The 18,297-nt window shown below is 55.8% G+C and overlaps 1 protein-coding gene across 4 annotated transcripts in view; it reads left to right on the top strand.

Moving 5' to 3' along the window:
* Positions 1 to 7,954: 7,954 nt before the first annotated feature.
* The window catches only part of MYOCD (myocardin), a 220,715-nt gene continuing 210,372 nt past the window's right edge, over positions 7,955 to 18,297 (top strand). For all 4 annotated transcript variants that reach the window (XM_042833407.1, XM_042833405.1, XM_042833401.1 and 1 more), the window contains exon 1: positions 7,955 to 8,135. The gene's annotated coding sequence lies outside the window, so the exon portion shown is untranslated. The remainder of the gene's footprint in view (positions 8,136 to 18,297) is intronic.

Here is an 18,297-nt window from a genome sequence, read left to right as displayed (position 1 = left end):
TGAAAATACTTGTCGGAGAGTCCCACAAAGTGGAACTGGGCATCACAGGAGCTGCCTTAGCTGGTGAAATCTTCAAAGAGATACAAAATACATAGGAGAAAATGTAGACAAGTAGTGAAGAAAGAGGAAAATATCCCTTGGGCCACAGGAATGCCTGAATTGAGAGTGATCTTAAGAAGCACAGGTGAGTAGCAAGGTACAGCCTGGGGAGCTTCATTAAGGAAGTTTACATTTCTTATCTGTAATCTCATCCAGACCCTGGGCCCTGTTTTTGGCAGCAGATGTGGAGGTGGATCTGAGCCCCTGCAGAGGCAAATCTCTCTGTCCCAGTCACCCTGCCACAAGGATGTTGGGTTTTGCTCTTTCAGTGAGGGGTGAGTAAACATTCTGCACTCAGCAGCAGGTGCTCTTGATTATTTTCAATTCTGTCTATTAAAGTGTAAATTGAATCAGTTGTGCTGTTTCAAGGAGGAATAAGGTCCTTTCCCTGTAATTTACTCTTTGTCCTCTGTCCATGACACACGAAAACACAGCCAGCATTATTTAGCATCAATTTGTCACTGACTTTGAGTCAAGTGAGCCTTCAGACAGCCAGACAGCAGAAATCAGGCTGAAAACAGGAATTTCACACTGGGATATATGCTAAAAAAAGCCTAGAGATACAAGAGCACACGGGCACAGCATGAAGGCAGGCTCAGCTTCAGCCTCGCCACTCCTTCCTCCTCCTCCTTGTTCCTTGCAGACTTTGGGCCTGCTTCATACCAGCCTTGGCAGCCCATCCCTTCTGGGCTCCCTGGCCCAGCCTCTCCATCAGCTTCTCCCCAACAGCTGCAGTATGTGGCAAGTTGCAGGCGCACAGAGAGCAGCCCCTGCCTCTGAATTAGGAGGATTTATAGCTGTGCTCTGCTTTTCCCTTCTCCTGACACGTCTGCACTTCTTACTGCATGACCCAGGAGGTTGGTTTTGTCCCACCAGAGAAGTGATCTGGGTCTGATCACACTGCACAGAGACAGCACTTAAGCGATCAGCTTCCAGCCCCAGGCCTGAGCCTCACCAAGCTGAAACCAGACCAAGGGGCTCCACAGGGCCAGGTCCCAAAGGCAGGTAAGGCTCAGTGTGCTTCTGGGCCAGGGCAGAGCAGCAGGCTGTGTGCAGAAACACCTTCCCACCACGGTAAGCAGCCTGCATGAACTGTCTGGGGCTGCAGGCTTCACAGCACAACCAGGTCTCAAAGACCAGGCTGATGTCCAACCACAGGACCACATCACCACCAGTGTGTGCTTCTGGGAAGCAGGGCCACGATTCTGCCTGCAGACTGAGCTTAAACATTTTAATTAATTTAATTTAATTTAATTAATGCATTTTGGTCACAACAACCCCAGGCAGCCCTACAGGCTTGGGGAAGAGGGCTGGAAAGCTGCCTGATGGAAAGGGAGCTTGGTGTACTGATGGACAGTGGGCTGAATATGAGCCAGCAGTATGCCCAGGTGGCCAAGAAGGCCAACGGCATCCTGGCTTGGATCAGGAATGGAGTGGTGAGCAGGACTGGGGAAGTCATCCTGCCCTGTGCTCAGCACTGGTGAGGCCTCACCTCGAGTGCTGTGTTCAGTTTGGGGCACCTCAGTACAGAAAGGACATGGAGGTGCTGGAGCAGGTCCAGAGAAGGGCAACAAGGCTGTGAAGGGCTTGGAGAATGTGGCCTATGAGGAGAGACTGAAGGAACCAGGGCTGTTCAGTCTGAGAAAAAGGAGGCTGAGGGGAGACCTTACTGTTCTCTTCCAATGTCTGAAAGGTGCTTGCAGCAGAGTGGGGCTGGTCTCTGCTCACTGGTGACAGGACGAGGGGAAATGGCCTCAAGCTGAGCCAGTTTAGGTTGGGTATCAGGAAAAACTTTACAGAAAGCGTTGTTCAGCACTGCAATGGGCTGCCCAGGGAGGTGGTTGAGTCACCATCCCTGGATGTGTTTAAAAACCGTTGGAATGTGGTGCTCAGGGACAGGATTTAGTGAAGGGCTGTTAGTTAGGTAGTTTGGGTAGGTCGTGGTTGGAATCAATGAGTTTTAAGGTCTTTTCCAACCTGAGCGATTCTATGACTCTATGATTGATTCTCAGCGCCAAGAGCCAACAAAGCCGCACTTCTGTTCCCAGAGCTTTTCTGCAGCACCCAAACTGTGAGCGCTGGGCGCCCTCCCGCCCCACAGCCTCCATCCCCGCTCCCCGACTGGCCACGGGACGAGCAGCGCAGCCGTGTCCCGCCGCCCGCTGCTGCACTGCCGAGGCCCGGCCACAGGTGGCGGCCGGCACCGCGCCTCCGCTGCTCGCAGCGCCGTGCCCGGGCCGACCGCAGCGCTTCTCGGCTCCTGGAGGGTCGGCAGTCAGCCCCGTAACCTCGGGATTCACGCAGCGTCTCACCGGCGGCTGGGGGCCGGTGCGGAGAAAGTGGCTCAGCCCGGAGCGGCTCCAAGCGGCGGGCGGAGGCAGCACCTCCCTGCTGCCGGGCTGCTCTTCGACCCTCGGTCCTCGCGTGGCTGGGGACAGCAGGGTCCCATCAGTGAGTATGGAGTCTTAAGGGCCTGCCCTTGGATGTGGGGACACGGTGTCCTGGCCACGGCTATGGTGTCACGGGGTCCTGCCCGTGTTTATGGGGACACAGGGTCCTGGCCATGGGTATGACGACACGGGGTCCTGGCCGTGGCTGTGGGGTCACAGGGTCCTGGCTGTGCTCTCAGCAGTCCCCACATCTTCCCCTCACTGCCAGCCCCTCACTGCCTGGCTGGGCAGAGGACAAACTGCAGCAGGCGCTTGGGGCTCACCCCTCGCACAGCTCCATCCCCCCTCGGTTATTTATGGGCCTTCACCTCCAGAATGTCCTCTCGCTGACGGGCAGTGTTTGCACGTGTCCTTCTTATCCAGAACGTGGGGCTTTGCAGCCACTTCGCTATTTACTGTAATTTTTAGCTCAGACACAACCAGAACTCCCACCCTGTCTGGGCGTCTCAGTGCAGAAAACAAGACTAAACTATTTTGGGATGTTTTTCCCTTTTCCTCATACTTGGGTGCTTTCCCATGTGGTGAGGCCTTTGGAGCCCCGGGGAGGGTGAACCTGCTCCGCACACCCCCCGGAGCTGCCTCCAGACCCCCCTGTATGTATTAACCCTCCTGTGGCCACAGGCACCCCACCTGAGGTGGCCTTGTGCTCGATGGGGTGTTCAGAGCTCAGGAACATCCCAGCACTGGGTGATGGCTGGGGACGGAGCGCCTTCCCCATCCTGATGCTCTGGGGACGTCTCCCTGAGGGGCCTGGGCTGGATACTGCTGAGAGCTGACCCAGAGCATGAGCTGCTCCCCCAGAGAAGTGTGGAGATGTGGATTGGACCCCGTTTTTCCAGAAGAGAGTATGGAAAGTGCCCCTTTGCCTCCAGCACTCCTGTTTCCGTCCCTGTTCTGCAGCACCCACCACCCCATGCTGGGCAAAGGGCCGGAGCGACATGCAGACCTACCCCCTCCCTCCTCCATCACAGCCAAGGGTCTCTCCATTGAAGTTTACTTGATGTTCTAATAAAATCTCTAAGCTGGAAAAATCTTTCTGCGGAGGGTTCGCGTTGTTTAAAGGCAGAAGACCATAAAGATAAAGCCGTGCCTGCACGCCCTCCACTCCCGCTCCCAGGGTGAGGGGCCACGGCACAGCCCTGCCCACCGCTGCCGAGGAAGAGCTTGTTTTCCTGACGAGAGGTTTGGAGATTAAAAGGGGAAAAAAATCAGCCATTTGGAATCGTCTCCTGACGCTGCAAATACCCTCGTTAATAGATACGTCTCGTTTTGTTACCTCATTTTAATTAATCATTAAACAAAGACAGCTGCCAAATTTTGGCTCTGGCTGCCGGCCTACAACTGACTTGCAGCCCTTGAAAAATAGACTATTTATGGTGCCTGGGTTTAAAGCTTAAATTTCTTGTATAAACTTTACCCTTCCTAAGAATAGTGTGGGGAGCGCATCTCTGGCTGCATCTGCGCTGCCTGCACCCCAGTCCTGAGCCCTGCTCTGAGGCTGAGCAGTGGGGTCCCTTCAGCTGCCAGCAGCCCCGGTGTGGTGCAGGGGATGGCAGCACCGTGGCTCCACGTCCCTCATGTCCATGTGTGCATGGGTGCCATCAGCACAGGAGGTGGCTGAGCATCTCAGGGCAGGAGGGCACCCCTAGGGCTGGCTGGATGGCTGCTGCTCCCTTGGTGTGCCTGTAGCCCCAGGAAGGGGCAGAGCATGAGGTGGGGAGCCTGCTGCATGTGCTTAGAGCATGGCTGCTGCATTCAGCCCTCCAGCTGCCCCTGGACTGGCGTTCCTGTCTTCGATCCTTGTATCCACCTGACACCAGGAGCTTGCCTTTTGCATCATGGCAGCTGGAGCTGCTAAAGTTGCCTACGTTGGTGACCCAGAGCTGCTGTACCATCCTTTGCACAGCAGCTTGGTGCTCCACAGCCACTGACGTGGCATTTCCATTCCTTTCTGCTTTTGTTTGCCTTGTTTGGAGTACCTCGGGGGCAGGCTGTGCCCACCACCCCCCAGGATCACAGGAGCCTTCCCAGGGGCTGGGCTCTGTGTGGGACAGCAGAAGGGCACAGCAGCACAGGAACAGCTCCAGTGTGGATTTTTTGTCCAGTCTCCCTGTGCTGGTTGATGGAGGGGCTTAGCTTGAAGCAGGGTGGCACCGTGCCCTGGCCCACCTTGCTGCAGAGCTCTGCACACACATAGCCATGAGTGTAATGCACCAGATTGGTGCAAATCAGCCCTTTCTGCATCAGAAACCATCGCCCTCCCTGCATGCACAAGGCTGAAATACACTCAGAGCAACACAAGGCCACCTGCACCAGTGCTGAGCCATGGAAGCATCCGGGTGCTGCCTGGGCACCCTGCCTGCACCTCACAGGCACAAAGGTACCTTTTGGGCAGGAGGCACCACATCTTGCTCAGGGACCGCAGGTGGCTGCTGTGCTCCTCAGCTCACAGCTCTGCATGGCTTTTATTCCACCAGGGTGAGCGCGTTGGGCTGTTCCTTCTCCAGCAGGTTTGGGGTGATTCCCCACCTCTGGGATGTGCCACGCGCCGTGAGCCCCGTGCGGGACCTGCAGCAGGCTGCCAGCACCAGGCAGTGAAGGAATGTGGGTGCATGCATCGTGCATCTGCAATGTGTGAGGCAAGGATGGGGCAGGAATCCTGGTGTACCAGAATGGCAGCGGAGGTGTTTAACCCTTCCATCAACCGAGGATGAGAAAGGCGATAAAAAAGCGCTCTGCACGGCTGCTGGCTGCATCCCAGCGGCTCCGTCCAGCAGCCAGCGTGGGGTCTGCCCGCCCACGTGCCCGCGGAGGGACCTCCCGAGCTCCTCCAGCTGCAGCCCGCCGCCCGCAGCTCGTATATCACGCCGCACACAGCCCTGTGCTCGGTGACACCAGGCGCATGTCACACGTGCTGAAGGCGCGGCCCCCTTCACCCCCCCGCACCCCGCAGCTCTCTGATCCTCCGGCTCTCCGTCCTCCATCTCCCTGGCTAAAATAAACTCAGCATGCTGCTGAAGGGAGGCCGGGGGTGGAGATGTGTGGCCGTGTGCTGCGGCTGCCGTGGGATGGATCCGCAGCCACTGCAGCCTCTCCTTCCCTCCTTGTCCCGTTCTCATCTCACCCCGTCTGAGAGCTGGTTGCAAAGGAGACCTTGTGGTGCAGAGAGCTTCCAGCGACTGCCCGGTGGCCCCCGTAGCAATGCAGCAGTGCAACAAAACTTTGAGAAGATGTTGTTCCACTGCTCAGCGTGGTCTGTTAACACTGAGCCCTAATGATAACAGCCTAAATCACTGCAGCTACTCCACCACCAGTTTGCACGGAAACACCAACCTGTCAGCTCTGAAATGCTCATTTCCCTGTGCTTCCCTCCCCAAAGCCTCCCGCTCCCAAAGGACCCTTTCCGAGCTCTGGTTCTGCCTCATCCAAACCTGGGGTGGATCTCCCAGGGAGGAACCCTGGTGCACCTGTGGAGGAGCAGCCCTGGCACCGGGACACACTGGGGCTCTGCAGAAATGGGCTTGGGCTTCCCAGTGGACAGCAAGTGGAACGTGGCTCAGCCGTGTGCCCCTGCTGCTTAGAAGGCTGATGGTATCTTTGGCCACAGAGCAGAATGCTGCACTTGCCCGATGCCATATGGATGAACCTGGTTGGAGATGAGGACTTGTAGGAGGGAAGAGATCTCCTCACAGTGTATGTCCGCCTGCCAGCGGCTGCTGCACTCTCCAAAAGGTTTAGCACCATTTGTTAGTGTGAGCTGCAGGTTCACAGACGGGTGAATTTACAGCGAGCCAGATGTAAATAAATAGAAGAAAAGGATTTTCCCTGCAGAGGGGAGCAGCATCCTGCCTGCCCTGGAAAGGATGGAACAGGGGCTGCTGGCTCCACACAAACACATCTGTGGGGGTGTTCTCCAAGGGAGAAAAGAAAAAAAAAAAAGAAACAGAGTGGTATTTTTTTGGATGGGTAAAGTTTTGAGTGGAGAACTGCAGGCACTGCCATCCCCAGCAGCGGTGGCACACAGTGTGAGGGTGGGGGACACCTTCCTGCTCTTCATCTCAGGGGAGGAAGCTGCTGGGAGAGGATACATGGGGTGGTTGGGGGGGCATAGGCAGGGACCCTGGGGGGACTGCGGGCTCAGGGCTTGGGGGAAATGCAGCCTGAGCAGAGAATCTGCTGCTTGGGCTGCTCCCATGTTCAGGAAACACAGCTCAGTGCCGGTGAGGAGGGCTGCTGAGGAAAGATGCTCTCTGCACGCAGCCTCCAGCTGACAGCTGAGGTTAAAGCATGACTTCGGGTTGGGAATGGATGCTGCCGTGGGGCAGCTGTGCCAGCTCAGCCCTGTAGGATGGCCGAGGCAAGCCTGAGCCCAGGAAAAAGTGGGAAAGTGAGTTCTGGGGGCTTTGAAGGGAAGCTGAAGGTAAAGGGCGCCTGGCAGCTTCTGGTTCTTCACCTGGAGAAATCAAGTGCTTTAGGACCTGCTGATTCAAGGATTGTGATAAAGAGCAGTTCCATTCCCGAGGTGAGGCTGTACCCTTGGGGCATAAGGCAGCAAGGCCTGCCAGCACCCCGTTCCTCTGCAGTGCTCCTCCCAAAACCGCCTTCGGTGCCCCTCGGCCACAGCCGGGAGCTCCCGCGGGCGTGGGATTCTGCGGGGTGCGGGGCTGCGGTGGCTGCGGGGACGCTGAGCCTGGGGACGGCGACAGGACCCGAGGGAACGGCACGGAGCCGCGTCACGGCGGGGTGGGGGGTCAGGGGAAGGTCGTGTCCCACAGGACGGAGGGCACGGCCCGGTGCCGGAACTGAGGGAGCTCTGGGACATCGCTCTCAGCCATCGGAGCTGCACTCGGTGATCCCTGCCCGTCCTTTCCAGCTCGGGGTGCTGCGCGGTTCAATGGGGCCGGGAGCCGCCTCGAGCACTGCTTTTCCTCGGGGAAGCGGGGATGGGATCGGGCGGCCCTCGCTCCGGGGACGCAGCCGTCCCGAGAGCAGCGCGGCGGGGAGAGGGGCAGGTGGAGGCGGCGGAGCCCGCGGGGCAGGCGGCAGCTCCCGACTCTCGCTGCTCCCCGAGCCCGGGCGGCGGAGGCTCCTCCTCCTCCTTAACTCTTGCCGGGCTCGGGGCGAAGTCGCGCTGCCGGGCTGGGGCTCGGGGCTCCCGGGCCGCTCCGCGCAGCCGGGGGGCGCTGCGGGTCCCACGGCGCTCGGGGTTGAGGCCGAGGTCGTCCGCGGGGCGCGGAGCGGGACCGGGCAGCTCGCACCGCCCCGGGCTGTCCGCTCCCGGCCCCTCCCCGCCCCCCGGGCAGCGCCGGGCAAGGTGAGCCCCCCCCGCAGCCCCGGCCTCCCCGCTCCGCACCGCGGGCTGCAAGAAGTTAATTTATTTTTGGAAAAGCGGCTCGCAGAGTTTGTCTAATTCCATCCGCACCGGTTCCTTTCACTCTATTTTAAACCGGTTCTTACTGTGCTCTGCGAGTTTATAAAAACAATCACTGCTCCCTGATAAAAGCGGCCCTAACCCGCGGAGGAAGCGAGGACCCCCAAAAGCCGCATCTCCTCCCGGACACTGTAGCTCAGCTGAAAAGTTCGCAGGTAATTTGCGTTTCCTACTCCACGTCTTTCCGCTCTCCGGCCGCTCGCTCGCAGTTCGGCCGACACACGGCACTCCCGCCCTGCGGGGCGCGCTCCCGCTGCTTCTCGGGGGCTGTCGGGCGGTGGGGCCGCGCGCACCTGGCGGCCCCGCTCCGCTGCGCGGCGAGGAGAGGATGCGGCTTTGCAAAGGGAGGATGATGGGGAAGGGCCACGTGAGTGCCCGGCGGCCGTTTGGAAGCTGCTCGGAAGGGTTCGCTACATCCCTCCCGGCTCCCGCTCCTCGTGCTCCTGCTTCGGCGGGGCGGCTGCGCGCAGGGTCAGGCCGGCTGCACCGACAGCTTAGTGCCAATTCACCGTGACTCACCAGTGCGACCCGCAGAACTGTTTAGTAAAAGCTCCCGGCATCGCTCACGCTTCAAAATCCGGGGCGTTTATGGGTCGTTTTGTTTCTTTTTAAATGAATGCATTGCAAGATGCGTCCTGACATAAACGGTTCGTCTCGCTTGTTTGCAAACCTCCGGGGAGGTTTGCTGTCCTCGCATGGGATTCCTGCTGCTGCAGGGTTAATGCTTTTGGGAGCTGCCTTGGCAGCAGGCAGGGTCCCAGCACAGCAGAGCTGTGCAGAGCGCAGCAGGGCTGTCCAGCTGTGCTGTATCCATCCATCCCTGTATTGTGTCCATCCCTGTGCTGTATCCATCCATCCTTTTGCTCTGCCCATCCCTGCACTTTGCTCTTGCTGTGCTGTGCCCATCCATCCCCGCACGGTACCCATCCTTCCTTGCGCTATGCCTGTCCCTGCACTTCTTCCATCCCCATGCTGTGCCCATCCCTGCCCTGTGCCCTGCTGTGTCCCTCCACAAGCATCCCTGTGCTGTGCCCATTCCTGCACTTTGGCCGTCCCTGTGCTGTGCCCATCCATCCCTTCGCTGTGATAATCCTATACTGTGCCCTCCCCGCACTGTGGCCCCATCCATCCCTGTTCTCTGCCTGTCCTGCGCTGTGCTCATCCATCCCTGTGCTATGCCCATCCCGCACTTTGCCCTTGTTGCACTGTGCTCATTCATCCTTGCACTGTGCCCATCTCTATGCTGTGCCCATGCTGTGCTGTGCCATCTCTGCGTGGTCTCCACCCCTGCACTGCGTCCATCCCTGTGCTGTCCATTTATCTGTGCCCTGTATCCATCCCTTGCTGTGCCCATGCTGCACTTTGCCCTCGTTGCACTGTTCCCATCCATCCCTGTGCCATGCCCATCTCTCCACTCCCTGCAGCACTGCCCAGAGGCCCCATTGCTCTCAGGGGATCAGATGTTGGGGAAAGGGCTGAGTGTCAGGGCTTCTGTGCTGTGTTACAGCCACTGCTCTGCTGCAACCCGTCTGCATCCTGGTCATCTTTTCCCTGATGCCTATGAGTAAAGCCCAACTCTGCCTATAAGGAATAAAAATAGGAGAAAAATGTATGAAAGAAATTTGTTTTAGAAGGGTATGACGTGATCTCTCCTGCAAATGTCACTTGTCAAGCGACCCGAGGGGTGGCGAAAGGCCCCGCAGCCCCTTCCGCAGTGCTCTGCCCCGGGCTGGTCCACGCACAGGGAGGAGCTGTGCGGGTGTTTTGTGGAGCATCGAGCTAAAAATAGTTTCTCTTTTCTGCTCCATCTGAATGGGCAGCCACATATGACTGTACATGGATTTGTCTGATAGTCCCATTTCAGTGTAAGAGACAAAATATCTTAGTTATGGCTTTGTTCTTCAGCTAACAATGGGTAGCTAAAAATATCCGACTTTGTTCCACTCAATAAAATTCTCTCAAGGGGAGACACTAACGTTACATTTTTGCCAGATCCGTGCAAAATGCAGCCAAAGAAAACGTGCATTTTTGCCAACAACTTTTCATAAAACTTGTAACGAGCAGAAAACTGCGCAGCGCTGTGAGCGGGGGCTGCGCCGGCTGCTGCGGGGCACGGCGGGGCTGCCCTGCTCCCTGCGGGCGTTTGGGGAGGGCAGAGCCCGGTGAGTGTGAGCCGCCTCCTCCTCCTCCTCCTGGTGCCGATCCTTCTCCTCTCGTGGTCCGTGCATACTCGTGCTGCGGCAGCGTGGGGCGATGCGCCTCTGACTTGAAGGAGGAGATGCCCCAGCCCTTCAGTGGCAGCTGCTCGGTGGTCGCTGCGGTCTTGCTCCAATTCCCTTATTTCCCGTTTTATGGCAGCTGGGGCTGGAGGCCGGCCCCATCCCACTGTGCTCGGTAAAAGCCTGGCACGGCTCTGCAGCGTGCTCACAGCCTGACAGCCAAGAGGAAACCAGCAGGGACCTCACTGGGCTGGCACGGCCCCACGAGGTGGGAAGGATGGGCCTCTCATGCTCACCCCCATCTCCTTCCCACTCCTTCCCATCTCGTGGGGCCGTGCAGCCCCACGTCTCCAAATAAAGGTGTCCCCCGGTGCTCCAACCTGTCTGCAGCGCTGTGCTGGTGGCTGCAGAGCTGCAAATAATGGGGTGAATGGGAGGCCAGCCCCATTCTCTTTGTCTCTCTGAACCTGTTTCCATTTTCCAGCATCCCTTCTGTTGTGTAGGCATCCCCTGATGACCACACTGATAATCCCAAACCTTAGTGCTGCATTTGCTCTCCAGGCTGCAGTGCCATGTCCAGCCCTCCTACTGAACCGTGCCTCTTCCTGTGACCTTGTTCTGTCGATGCTTCTCTTTGTCCATTCTGTTTTGTATGTGGCCGCATTGGGCGTGCTGGCATGCAGGCTCCTGTGGCAGGCACATTTCAGTACCAGCTGATGGGTTGTGGCAGGAGCAGTGCCCTGTGCCAAGAGTGTGATGGGGCTCTTGATGCCCAGGCGGGATGGAGCAGGGGTGGCCTCCTGGTGAGGGTGGGCTCGCAGCTGAAGTTGTTGATAGAGGAGGGTGAAGGCAGGGAAAGGGGCCGGGGAACGCTGTGTGGCTCTTTGTGTGCCGTGGTAGAAGCACAGCCTCTCTCTTCCTGGTGCTTACCCTGCTCCCCCACTCCATGGGCACCTGTCCTCCTGCAGGGCCTGTCCTCCTCCCCGGGGCTGTGCTCCAGGGCTGCTTTCCCAGGGGGACAGGCACATCTTTTGGGAAGAAGACATTGCCTGACGTGATTCATGCAGTGTTTGCTGCTGCAGCATTCCCGGAATGTACCTGTTTTATTTCTTGGCCTTCTCACTTGTTATTGGAGAGGAGCAAAGTTAGTTGATGACACCAAGATGAGTGGTGCAGTTGATACAACAGAAGGAAGGGATGCCATCCAGAGGGACCTGGACAGGCTTGAAAAGTGGGCCCACATGAACCTAATGAGGTTCAACAAGGCCAAGTGTTGCAGTTGGGTTGGGGCAATCCCAGTTATGTGTGCAGGCTGGGAGAAGAACTTCTTGAGAGCAGCTCTGCAGAGAAGACTTGGGAGCTCTTGTGGACAAAAATCTGACATGAGCCAGCAGTGTGAGCTTGGAGCCTGCAGGGCCAGTGGTACCCTGGGCTGCATCAGCAGAGGGGTGGCAGCTGCATATCAGGCCCTGGTGGAGGTGCTCAACAGCAGCTTGGGAGCCAGTCAGGAGACCCTGTCAGGTACCAGGGCAGGTTACCACACTGCCGGGTCATCTCAGTGCCACGTGCCAGACCAGAGCCCAGCTGCTTTGGCTGAGCTTTTGGGTCAGCAGGGGCTGGGGACATGGCACACAGTGTCAGCTCAATGCTCCCTGCTCCTGCGGCCCACAGCTCAGCTGTGCTGCAGCATGGCTGAGAGCCTTGCACCCATCACCAGTGCCTGCCTGTCCCCCTGTTCCTCCACTATGGGCTCCTCCAGCCCCTGCCTGGCTCCTACACTGTGGGCACTGCACAGATAAGGCTGTCATTTTGTAAGTCCCCAAAATGCATCTTTTCTGCATCATCACAGGGACCATGGAAAAGCAGATCTATGGGAGAGGAGATTTCTTCTGAAGGACTCATGCCAATCCTGGGAGCTGGCGGGTGCATTCGGTGCAGATTCTTTTATCCCTGTGTGGGAGGACTGGTGAGGAGCAGTAAGATTATAGCTGGGGAGCAGGGAGAGGAGCACATCAGGGCATGGTATCTGACTCCTCTGTGTGACGTGCTGCTGTTCTGCAGACTCACAATAGCACTGCTGTGGTGAGTTAGTTCCATGGAGGGACATTTCTGGAAGGGGACAGGAGGCAAATTCATATTTTTTTTGCCTGAGGTGATCCAGGGCGATTTCCTTGGCAAGTCAACAAGCCATAGCCTTCCTCCATGCTCTGTGTCTGCTGTAGAAGCACCTTTACTTTGAGGCAGAGGCAGTCCATCCCACTGCCCAGGCAGGTTGGTTCAGCTGCCATATCCCTGCACCCGGGACCTGCCTGTGTCCATCGTGCCCATGTCCTGGGCAAACAGCAGCCAGCAGTTCGGTGCTGTTGGCCTTCGACTGCAGAAGGCCCAAGGACAGGGGACGTGGCTCTGCCTTAACTGCATTTTCTGACTCATATTGATTTATGACCCAACCTCAAGCCAAAAATACATCCAGCTCACACGGGCAGCACTGGAGCAGACACTGAAGGCTTATCAGCTGTCCCCAGGGCCTTCCTGGCTGCTGACCTCATCAGGAGGCTGTGACAGCTGTGGGCACCCCATGGCCAGCCTGCTCTGGTCTTTCTCCCCAGGGCTGCCCTGGGATGATGCCCGGAGCCCTGGGGCAGGTGTGGGCCCTGCTCAGCTCTGCACTGACCCTCATGGGCTCTCACTGCTCTGCCCAGCATTCAGCATGCAGCCAGGGAGGTTTCTCACCATTGGAAATGCACACAGGCTCTGGCTCTGCTTTGGAGACAAAGGGGTAGTCTGTGGCCCTGTGGGCATCGCTCACCCCATAAGCTTCTCTCCTTATGCTCCACCAGTCCCATTAACAGCAGAGCCAGATTTAGCCTTCCATTGTACTTCAAGCCTCCCAGGGCCATTCCACTCCATGTGCTGCTGTAGCCAGTGGTGGGGAAGAAAGCACAGAGGCTGTGGCCTGTTGAAATGGCAGTCTGGTACAACCTTACCAGAGGGGCATCTCTGCTCTCAGGATGAGTCTCTGAGCCATGGCTGGCAGCATTCCCACAACGCACTGCAATGCATTACTCCCAGACTGACAGAGTTTTGCGGCGTTCCTGCATTTTTAGTAGCGAAAACTGCAGCTGAGGAAGAGCAAAGCATCAGGAAGCTGGGCTGAGCATCTCACTATAGGAGTCTGATTCAAGGCGCTCCTAGAGAACTGGCTGCAGTGCAGAGGGATGTGGGGATGAAGGAGCTGAAGGGAGCACATGGATACAGTTGGATGCAGATCCAGCCTCGGTGTATGTGTGCCTGTTGTTCCCTATCTGCACAGCAGGCGAAGGCCGTAAATCAAAGTGGATCACCAGGAGAAGTGCTGTCAGAGCAGGTCATTTTGCAGGGCTCTTGACATCGGCCAGCCAGCTGCCGGATGGGGCACATGGAGTTTGTTTAACCACCCATGGCAGCACGTTGTGCCGTGGGTCCGGCAGCTCGTTGTGCAGTGCAAATAACAATAACAGCGTGTGCAGTTGTTGGAGGCTTGCAGTGCTGTGTGGGATTTGGTCTCTGCTTAGGAAACGTTCCTGGGAAAGTCTTTTTGCTCGCAGCACTAGCAGAGAAGGCTCGACTCCATTCTGAAGCAAGACGATGAATAATAACTCCCCAGAGATGTGGCAAAGGCTGTGAAACAGCCTCGCGGAGCTGTGAGCCCCAGCTCAAAGGGCCCCGCTGCGTTCTGTCCCTGGAAAACTCGCAGCGTCTCATTTCTGCTCCACAAACAGCACGTAGGCATCTCCACCAGCGGCTGTCATCACCGCACGAGGAGCTGTGCCGGCGTGCTGCTTGGAGCCCCGGGTTCAGTGCTGACAAACTGCTCCGTCCCTGGAGGCTGCCCCATTGCCTGGGGTGTGTGTCTGGTCCAGAAAGGCTCACTGAATGCCAGCTGCTAAGCGGGGTTCAAACAGCAGAATTGGCCCTTTGGGTGCTGTTCGAGTTTGACAAACCCTTCGCGCCGTTGCTTGCTCATCCTCATACTGTTGCTCCTTGCTGTTTCTCTAAAGTAGATCCATCAGGTGGCCCCAGCCTGTGTCCTGCTGTGCTCTGCTGTCCAGCCACGCAGAGCAACCAGGGATCCTGGCGCTGAGAGTGTCCCCTTCCTGCTCTGCTGCTTTCCTGCAGCAAAACCATTTCCTCCTCTCTTTAGCAGTGAAGGAGGTGCATAACTGCTGTGTGCAGCTGCCTCAGGATCCCCTGCCAGGCGTGGTTGCATGTCCATGTGTCACCTGGTGTCACTGCACTCCTACCGGGGTCCCAGGGCTTGGACACTGCTGCTGAGTGATGGGCTGTGTCTCCATGTTGGCCCAGAGCCATCACACTTTGTATTCAGGGAAGTGTGACAGTGAAAGTCAGACACACAGCCTCTCAGAAGGGTTTGCAAACACACTTCTTAGTTCAAGCTGAACAAGGATCCTAAAAATAAATATCTCTGTGAGCAGTTTTGGCCTTGGCTTCCTCCTAGGGAAACCCTGCTACTTCAGACCCTGCCCCAGGTTTGCAGGGCTGCAGAGAGCTGAGACAGCAGTGGTGTGGGGCTGCCAGCTGGAGATTCTGGTAATTGCTGTGTCCCACTAGAGACACTTCCACGAGGCTGGTGCAGCCCTTGGTGCAGGAGGTGACCCTCTGGGATGACCAGAGTCATTCCTGGAACACAAGGGACTGCTGGTGCAGCCGGGACACAAAGGGTGCCCCAAGGTCTGGTGCACCCAGCAGCTTACCCGCAGCACACAGCCAGGCCTAGAGAAGGAGATAAGGGATGTCTAAGCCCAGAGTGGGAGGCAGCAGTTCTTTGGAGAGGAGTAGGGTGTGCCAAGAGCCCTGGTTTTGAGCTCTTTGTAGAGCAGACTTGACAATAAGCCCATGCAGGCCCTTCCGTTGGGAACTTTCACCCGTACAGAATGCTCGGTGGTATCTGCTCCTCTGCTTTGCCTTCTCCAGGGCCATCTGACTGCAGCATGCACGCTCTGGCTGCCCATCCAAGCCATTTGTCACTGAGAAATTTAACTTTCTGAAGTCTGCAAGCTTGCTAAGAATAAACTTAATAAATTAGTGAGCGTATTTAAAGTGCACCACTGCTCGCTGATCTGGCATTTTAATCTACTCGTGAAGCTATCCAGAGTGTTTGCTCAGCGTGTGGCCAAGTTCTGAAATATTTGCATGCTGCTATTGTCAGTGCATCTCCTGACCCTTTGCAAAAGGATGGCAGGAGGAGTGAATTTATAAGAATCTTCCACTGGCGAAGGTAGCAGAGCCATTCCTAACGCACTCGGTGGAGTTATCTCCCCGAGATCATCTTTGCCTGTTATTCCGATCGGGTGGATGAGATACAATTAAACAGCACAGCTGTGTTTTACGTTCTCCAGAGCTACATATCCTCTTCAGTGACACACATTCTTTGCAGGTCAGTTGTAAAACATGTTTGATGTTGGCACATAGGCCGTTGGAGCAAACCAAAGCTGCTCTCTTCATTCGGCAGTGGGGAAGCTGCGGGTTAGCCTGGCCTCGCCCCGGGAAGGCAAGAGATGCCTCCTTCTTCCTGCCCCTTCCCCGGGGCTGGGCAGCAGGCAGGGGGCTCATGCAGGCAGGACGAGGGCCAAGCAGCTGTGCTGGGCTCCAGGAGCAGGTTCTCCTCCCCTCCTCCTCTGCGTTGTTACTGCAGCGTGGATAAAGAACCTCTACTGACTGTTCTGCGAGCTGCCTGTTTCCACCTGTTCTTCGGGGTTCTTGGAGCCTCGATGAAGTGAAGCAAGATTTGGCTCTCTGTCGGGATCCCATGGCCATTCTTATTGCCATGCTGTGGTATGTGCAGGGTGTGGGCTCTGAAGTCCTCACAATCCTCTTGGGAGCAGCACCCGGAGGTTTTCAGTCGCAGGGCAGACACTGCTCCCGCTGGCTCCAGGTGCTGTGTGCTGCTTCAGGGTTGGGGATTTAAGTGACAGCAGTCTCTGGCCAGCAGCCTCTTTGTGCAGAAATTGGCTTTGCTAGATAGTGAATTGTGGAATCGTGGAGTCATAGAATCCTTAGAGTTGGAATGGACCTTTAAAGGTCATCTTGTCTAACTCCCCTGCAACGAACAGGGACACCCACAGCTCTGTCAGTGTTCAGGGCCCCATCCAAATTGACCTTGGGTGTCTTCAGGGATGGGGCACCCACCACATCTCTGGGCAACCTGTGCCAGCTCCTCACCACCCTCTCTGTAGAAGACTTTTTCCTAATATCCAACGTGAATCTCCCCTTTCAACTTTTCCTCAGTACTTTTTTCTGTTGTTTAATTGTATCAGTTTCTTTTTTCCTTTTTTTTTTTTTTTTAAGTGCTGTGTGCTGATGAGCATCTTATAATTAGTCTTTTTAGTTCTCCTGTAGTGCAGAATTGTGACTGTGACCCAAACATCGGCCCCAGAATGATCTGCCCTACTTTAGACATATACTTAACGCAGGAAGAACTGCGCTCCTCAGCCAGGTGTGGGAGTGCCAGAGCAGGCTGACCCCAGCACAGAGCCTTGGGATCAGGGGAGGCTGGAGCTCAAACAGGAGCACACAGAGCCAAGCTTTGCAAGGAAGCCCATTTCTGAGTTATGCTTGAATGGAAAAAAAAAACGAAAAAAAAAAAAAAAAAAGAAAATTTTTCTTTCTAAAGGAGTATGGTCAAGAACACAAGCTTGATATTTTTTGGGGAAAAAAAAAAGTTAATTTGGAGAATGATGGAGAAGGGCAGTAATGAAAGAAAAACCAGAGCAATTAAAGCGGCAAATGGCAAAGTAAGATAGAGGCTACAGTCACCCTGGTGTGAGATGGGAAGAGTTTGCTCAGCACGAGGTGCACCTTCCAGCTGCCCATCCATTCCTAAATTCAGAGCTCATACTTTCAGACCGTTTTTCTCCTCTAAATGCTGATGTTGGAGACCCTGAGCATCTCTGGGCCAGTTCCATCAGGTCACCACGTCTCAACCGAATTCAAAGCACATGAGCTCCTAAGGGGCAAGTCTGGGGAAGAAGAGAGGTCACTTCTGCTGTGCTTCATGGTTTAATTCAGCTGCTGCATTAATTCACTTCTTTTGGCTCCAAAGATCACTGCAGGTCTAGGAATTCTTATTTGTTTGTTTATTTTGTGTGACAAACATCTCCAGAATAAATGTTATGTTGAAGCTTTTGTTATCAGTGGAGCGTGGCTGAAAGGGAACAGCAGGACTTTGTCCCACCTGCAGATACAGGCAGTCAGCAATAGTGATGAAACTCTTTTCAAAGTGCCTTTTTGGAGCTGCTTGAACTATGAGGACTGCAGATATCGTTGTGATTATCTGCTCTGGCTACCAGGTATAATCTGAGCCCTGATTTTCTCCTGCTCGAATCACAGCAAGCAACCAAGCATGATGTAACATCTGCTAATGATGGAGATTCCCACAGTGCCCAAGTGAATTCTTGCAGTGGTTCATTACCTTTGCTGGTATGCCAGTAATACTGTGCCACATTACTACTTCCAGTTCACTTAGCTTCAGCTTCTGGACATCAGATTGTAGTAAAACTCTGCTGTGTTGGAGAGTCTTCGGTGGAAAAACAGACGTGGTCCGTATACCCCACAGCCTGCTTTTTGGCTAGCAGATGAGATTGAGCTTTTAAGGCCTCTCACTGCAAGGTCAATTCTCTTTATTACCATCTTCATGGCTCTTCTCCCATTCTCTCAATTTCCTGCTGAGCACCGCAGCCAGCTGCTGGCTGGCACAGGCACCCAAAGGCAGGGGCATGTAGTTTCATCTGAATTTCGTCTGAACATCTGATTTCCCCCCAGCTCTTCCAGGCATGCTGAGCCTTTGGGGCACCTTCACATGTGAGGAGGGTGCAGTCCCAACTCTACCAAACCACCCAGAGTTTCACAACCACCACTTCCCAGGACAGAGCATCCTGCCTTGTATGCGTGACCCATGATCTGCGTTCTTGTTCCAAGATGTGTGACTATATTTGGCGATATTGACAACCTGCTCATGCCCAGTTTAACCAGCAACCCAGGCCATTCTGTCTCAGTGATCTGGCTTCTTCTCTATTTGCCAGTCTCACAATCTCTGTGT

This window comes from Centrocercus urophasianus, unplaced genomic scaffold (assembly GCF_019232065.1).
Source record: "Centrocercus urophasianus isolate 14NV4802_14NV808 unplaced genomic scaffold, USGS_Curo_1.0 seq_41, whole genome shotgun sequence".
Classification (NCBI taxonomy): Eukaryota; Metazoa; Chordata; class Aves; order Galliformes; family Phasianidae; genus Centrocercus; species Centrocercus urophasianus.
This window is presented reverse-complemented; position numbering and strand designations above follow the sequence as displayed.